We start from the raw sequence: 6,947 nt of genomic DNA, 5'->3' as shown, positions 1-6,947 counted from the left end.
TAATGAAGAACATTGTCAATTGTTGCAGAAGCCTATATTAATGCCCCATACCTACATCAGGCTCACTGAATGTTGATTCTTAACTGGCCTCCTCTAAAACAAGGACAGGGTGAGACATCTGTCTAGAACATAACCACATACAACTGTGAAAAGATCCCAAACTTATTTCAAGAAACAAGAATTGAATATGTTCTTTGAATATTAGCAAATTAAATTGTATGAGGCTCAAGGGGAAGTTGACCTTTGGGATCAATGACCAGGCTCCAGTTAAACCAAGTAAATGAGGAATGTAAGGATGCATATTTTATATTTGAAATAAAGCATATGCAATCACATTGATTGCCAGATACGCTGCCACCTCACGGCGCCGAGGACCCGGGTTCGATCCCGGCCCCGGGTCACTGTCCATTTGGAGTTTGCACATTCGCCCTGTGTCTATGTGGGTCTCATTCCCACATCCCAAAGATGTGCTGGGTTGGGAGAGATGGAGAGTGAGAGATTGAGGGGCAGAGATGGAGAGAGAGATGAAAACAGTTGGTGATTGTTACGTTACGTTGATATAGAAAGACCAGTGATTAAGACTGAAAGTTTTTGTCAGGCAGTGTGGTGCTGTGTGAATGTTGGGATCAACAAGCTTATCTTTGGAAGTGGGACTAAACTAATCGTGGAACCCAGTAAGTTTGGTAGAATAAAGTCACAAACCTGATTGAAAAGAATATCATGAGGAATGTAGCCAAGATAAGGTGGGTGTGTCAAATCGTGCAAGAGATAATTGAACTAACTCACCAGTTACAGTAATGGTGGGTTGGGAAACGGAACCTTCTTGTAAAGGGATAAGTCATTGTGTGTATTCTGGAGGCGACACCAAATTAGTATTTGGAGGTGGCACCAAACTTATTGTCAATCCTGGTAAGAACCCTTCAGCTGTTTCTCAAAGTAACCACTTAAATGATTGTGTAAGCTAATCCCAAATGTTGGTCAAAACTGTTTGTCAACGGTTATTCAGCATATCTAGATCAAGTATAGTTTATTCATAGTGCAATATATTGTATTAATGTGTGAGCAAAGTTGGCCCTAATTTCATTTCAATAAGATGCCAGCTCTTGCTAACAATTCATCTGGAAATGTAACTAACCCTAAATGTAATATACGGTCCATTGTGTGGGTGTCCCGTATGCTAGGAATCTGGTTTCAAAGGTTTCTGTGCAGATATATATTGCTGTGTGAATAAGAATCTTAAGCTAACATTTGGATCTGGAACCAAATTAATTGTACAACCGAGTAAGTTCAGTTCAATTCCTTATAAATGATTAGAATGATCAAAACATTGTTTTGTTGACGTGTATTGTCAGTTCTTTACAGAGATAGGGAAATGATAACTGTCGAGAAATGATGATCAGACTGAGGACCACTTCCCAAGTCAGGAAAAGTCTGTCTGGTCAAATAATAGTTATTTTTTTAATGCCAGGAAGGAATTTGACAGAGGGGAGACCACGGGTAAGATTCCCCACGTTTATTGGAAGATTGAAAGTTCAGGTCAAGAAAGTCACTCATATGGAATTCAGGCGGCATTTCCTGAATCATGTTGTGATTCCTGCGGAGAGTGAGGCGAATAGAACTGATAGAGTTAAGAGGAGGCTGTAGAGAGACACAAGATGGGGAAATAAATAGAAGAGTTTGCAAGGACAGAGCATAGGAGGCGGGAGGCGGTGGTCTAGTTGCATCGTCACTGGACGAGGACTCCAGCAGACCCAGAGTGGTGTTCTGGTCAATGCAGGTTCGAATCCCACCACAGCAGATGGTGAAATTTGAATCCAGTAAATTGGAAAGTTAATGAAGAACATTGTCAATTGTTGCAGAAGCCTATCTTAATGCCCCATACCTACATCAGGCTCACTGAACGTTAATTCTTAACTGGCCTCCTCTAAAACAAGGACAGGGTGAGACATCTGTCTAGAACATAACCACATACAACTGCGAAAAGATCCCAAACTTAATTCAAGAAACATGAATTAAATATGTTCTTCGAATATTAGCAAATTAAATTGTATGAAGCTCAAGGATAAGTTGATCTTTGGGATCAAGGACCAGGCTCCAGGTTAAACCAAGTAAATGAGGAATGTAATGGGCAGCACGGTAGCATTGCGGATAGCAAAACTGCTTTGCAGCTCCAGGGTCCCAGGTTTGATTCCGGCTTGGGCCACTGACTTTGCGGAGTCTGCACGTTCTCCCCGTGTGTGCATGGGTTTTCTCCGGGTGCTCCGGTTTCCTCCCACAGTCCAAAGATGTGCAGGTTAGGTGGATTGTCCATGATAGATTGCCCTTAGTGTCCAGAATTGCCCTTAATGTTGGGTGGGGTTACTGGGTTATCGGGATAGGGTGGAGGTGTTGACCTTGGGTAGGGTGCTCTTTCCAAGAGCCGGCGCAGACTCAATGGGCCGAATGGCCTCCTTCTGCACTGTAAATTCTATGGACGGATGCATATTTTATATTTGAAATAAAGCAAATGCAATCACATTGATTGCCAGATACGCTGCCACCTCACGGCGCCGAGGACCCGGGTTCGATCCCGGCCCCGGGTCACTGTCCATTTGGAGTTTGCACATTCGCTCCGTGTCTACGTGGGTCTCATTCCCACAATCAAAAGATGTGCAGAGTTGTGAGAGATGGAGAGAGAGATGGAAACAGTTGTTACGTTACGTTGATATAGAAAGACCAGTGATTAAGACTGAAAGTTTTTGTCAGGCAGTGTGGTGCTGTGTGAATGTTGGGATCAACAAGCTTATCTTTGGAAGTGGGACTAAACTAATCGTGGAACCCAGTAAGTTTGGTAGAATAAAGTCACAAACCTGATTGAAAAGAATATCATGGGGAATGTAGCCAAGATAAGGTGGGTGTGTCAAATCGTGCAAGAGATAATTGAACTAACTCACCAGTTACAGTAATGGTGGTTGGGAAACGGAACCTTCTTGTAAAGGGATAAGTCAGTGTGTGGCTTCTGGAGGCTTCAACAACTTAGTATTTGGAGGTGGCACCAAACTTATTGTCAATCCTGGTAAGAACCCTTCAGCTGTTTCTCAAAGTAACCACTTAAATGATTGTGTAAGCTAATCACAAATGTTGGTCAAAACTGTTTGTCAATGGTCATTCAGCATATCTAGATCAAGTATAGTTTATTCATAGTGCAATATATTGTATTAATGTGTGAGAAAGGTTGGCCCTAATTTCATTTCAATAAGATGCAACTGCCAGCTCTTGCTAACAATTCATCTGGAAACGTAACGAACCCTAAATGTAATGTAAGGTCCATTGTGTGGGTGTCCCGTATACCAGGAATCTAGTTTGAAGGGTTTCTGTGCAGATATATATTGCTGTGTGAATAACAATGTTAAGGTCATGTTTGGATCTGGAACCAAAATAATGGTGCAACCGAGTAAGTTCAGTTCAATTCCTTATAATTGATTAGAATGATCAAAACATTGTTTTGTTGACGTGTATTGTCAGTTCTTTACAGTGATAGGTAAATGATAACTGTCGAGAAATGATGATCAGACTGAGGACCACTTCCCAAGTCAGGAAAAGTGTGACCAGTCAAATAACAGTTATTTTTTTTAATGCCAGGAAGGAATTTGACAGGGGGGAGACCAGGGGTAAGATTTCCCACGTTCATTGGGAGATTGAAAGTTCAGGTCAAGAAAGTCACTCATATGGAGTTCAGGTGGCATTTCCTGAACCATGTTGTGATTCCTGTGGGGCTTGAGGCGAATAGAACTGATAGAGTTAAGAGGAGGCTGTAGAGAGACACAAGATGGGGAAATAAATAGAAGAGTTTGCAAGGACAGAGCATAGGAGGCGAGAAGTGGTGTTCTAGTTGCATCGTCACTGGACGAGGACTCCAGTAGACCCAGAGTGGTGTCCTGGTCAATGCAGGTTCGAATCCCACCACAGCAGATGGTGAAATTTGAATCCAATAAATTGGAAAGTTAATGAAGAACATTGTCAATTGTTGCAGAAGTCTATCTTAATGTTCCTTACCTACATCAGGTTCACTAAATGTTGATTCTTAACTGGCCTCTGCTAAAACAAGGATGGGGTGAGACATCTGTCTAGAACATGACCACATGCAACTGTGAAAAGATCCCAAACTTAATTCAAGAAACAGGAATTGAATATGTTCTTCGAGTATTAGCAAATTAAATTGTATGAGGCTCAAGGGGAAGTTGACCTTTGGGATCAATGACCAGGCTCCAGGTTAAACCAAGTAAATGAGGAATGTAAGGATGCATATTTTATATTTGAAATAAAGCATATGCAATCACATTGATTGCCAGATACGCTGCCACCTCACGGCGCCGAGGACCCGGGTTCGATCCCGGCCCCGGGTCACTGTCCATTTGGAGTTTGCACATTCGCCCTGTGTCTACGTGGGTCTCATTCCCACAACCCAATGATGTGCAGGGTCGTGAGAGATGGAGAGAGAGAGAGATTGAGGGGCAGAGATGGAGAGATAGATGAAAACAGTTGCTACGTTACGTTGATATCGAAAGACCAGTGATTAAGACTGAATGTTTTTGTCAGGCAGTGTGGTGCTGTGTGAATGTTAGGATCAACAAGCTTATCTTTGGAAGTGGGACTAAACTAATCGTGGAACCCAGTAAGTTTGGTAGAATAAAGTCACAAACCTGATTGAAAAGAATATCATGGGGAATGTAGCCAAGATAAGGTGGGTGTGTCAAATCGTGCAAGAGATAATTGAACTAACTCACCAGTTACAGTAATGGTGGGTTGGGAAAGGGAACCTTCTTGTAAAGGGATAAGTCAGTGTGTGTATTCTGGAGGCGACACCAAATTAGTATTTGGAGGTGGCACCAAACTTATTGTCAATCCTGGTAAGAACCCTTCAGCTGTTTCTCAAAGTAACCACTTAAATGATTGTGTAAGCTAATCACAAATGTTGGTCAAAACTGTTTGTCAATGGTCATTCAGCATATCTAGATCAAGTATAGTTTATTCATAGTGCAATATATTGTATTAATGTGTGAGAAAGGTTGGCCCTAATTTCATTTCAATAAGATGCCAGCTCTTGCTAACAATTCATCTGGAAATGTAACTAACCCTAAATGTAATATACGGTCCATTGTGTGGGTGTCCCGTATGCTCGGAATCTGGTTTCAAAGGTTTCTGTGCAGATATATATTGCTGTGTGAATAACAATCTTAAGCTAACGTTTGGATCTGGAACCAAATTAATGGTACAACCGAGTAAGTTCAGTTCAATTCCTTATAATTGATTAGAATGATCAAAACATTGTTTTGTTGATGTGTATTGTCAGTTCTTTACAATGATAGGTAATTGAAAACTGTCGAGAAATGATGATCAGACTGAGGACCACTTCCCAAGTCAGGAAAAGTGTGACCAGTTAAATAACAGTTATTTTTTTTAATGCCAGGAAGGAATTTGACAGGGGGGAGACCAGGGGTAAGATTCCCCATGTTCATTGGGAGATTGAAAGTTCAGGTCAAGAAAGTCACTCATATGGAATTCAGGTGGCATTTCCTGAACCATGTTGTGATTCCTGCGGAGAGTGAGGCGAATAGAACTGATAGAGTTAAGAGGAGGCTGTAGAGAGACACAAGATGGGAAAATAAATAGCAGAGTATGCAAGGACAGAGCATAGGAGGTGAGAGGCAGTGGTCTAGTTGCATCGTCACTGGACGAGGACTCCAGCAGACCCAGAGTGGTGTTCTGGTCAATGTAGGTTCGAATCCCACCACAGCAGATGGTGAAATTTGAATCCAGTAAATTAGAAAGTTAATGAAGAACATTGTCAATTGTTGCAGAAGCCTATCTTAATGCCCCATACCTACATCAGGCTCACTGAACGTTGATTCTTAACTGGCCTCCTCTAAAACAAGAACAGGGTGAGATATCTGTCTAGAACATAACCACATACAACTGTGAAAAGATCCCAAACTTATTTCAAGAAACAAGAATTGAATATGTTCTTCGAATATTAGCAAATTAAATTGTATGAGGCTCAAGGGGAAGTTGACCTTTGGGATCAATGACTAGGCTCCAGGTTAAACCAAATAAATGAGGAATGTAAGGATGCATATTTTATATTTGAAATAAAGCAAATGCAATCACATTGATTGCCAGATACGCTGCCACCTCACGGCGCCGAGGACCCTCGTTCGATCCCGGCCCCGGGTCACTGTCCATTTGGAGTTTGCACATTCGCCCTGTGTCTACGTGGGTCTCATTCCCACAACCCAAAGATGTGCTGGGTTGGGAGAGATGGAGAGTGAGAGATTGAGGGGCAGAGATGGAGAGAGAGATGAAAACAGTTGTTACGTTACGTTGATATAGAAAGACCAGTGATTAAGACTGAAAGTTTTTGTCAGGCAGTGTGGTGCTGTGTGAATGTTGGGATCAACAAGCTTATCTTTGGAAGTGGGACTAAACTAATCGTGGAACCCAGTAAGTTTGGTAGAATAAAGTCACAAACCTGATTGAAAAGAATATCATGGGGAATGTAGCCAAGATAAGGTGGGTGTGTCAAATCGTGCAAGAGATAATTGAACTAACTCACCAGTTACAGTAATGGTGGTTTGGGAAACGGAACCTTCTTGTAAAGGGATAAGTCAGTGTGTGAATTCTGGTGGCTACAACAACTTAGTGTTTGGAAGTGGCACCAAACTTATTGTCAATCCTGGTAAGAATCCTTCAGCTTGTTTGTCAAAGTAACCACTTAAATGGTTGTGGAAGCTAATCCCAAATGTTGGTCAAAACTGTTTGTCAACGGTTATTCAGCATATCTAGATCAAGTATAGTTTATTCATAGTGCGATATATTGTATTAATGTGTGAGAAAGGTTGGCCCTAATTTCATTTCAATAAGATGCAATTGCCAGCTCTTGCTAACAATTCATCTGGAAACGTAACTAA

Source organism: Scyliorhinus torazame, chromosome 5, assembly GCF_047496885.1.
Source record: "Scyliorhinus torazame isolate Kashiwa2021f chromosome 5, sScyTor2.1, whole genome shotgun sequence".
In the NCBI taxonomy this organism is placed as follows: domain Eukaryota; kingdom Metazoa; phylum Chordata; class Chondrichthyes; order Carcharhiniformes; family Scyliorhinidae; genus Scyliorhinus; species Scyliorhinus torazame.
The sequence above is the reverse complement of the archived record's forward strand: the minus strand, read 5'-3'. Positions refer to the sequence as shown.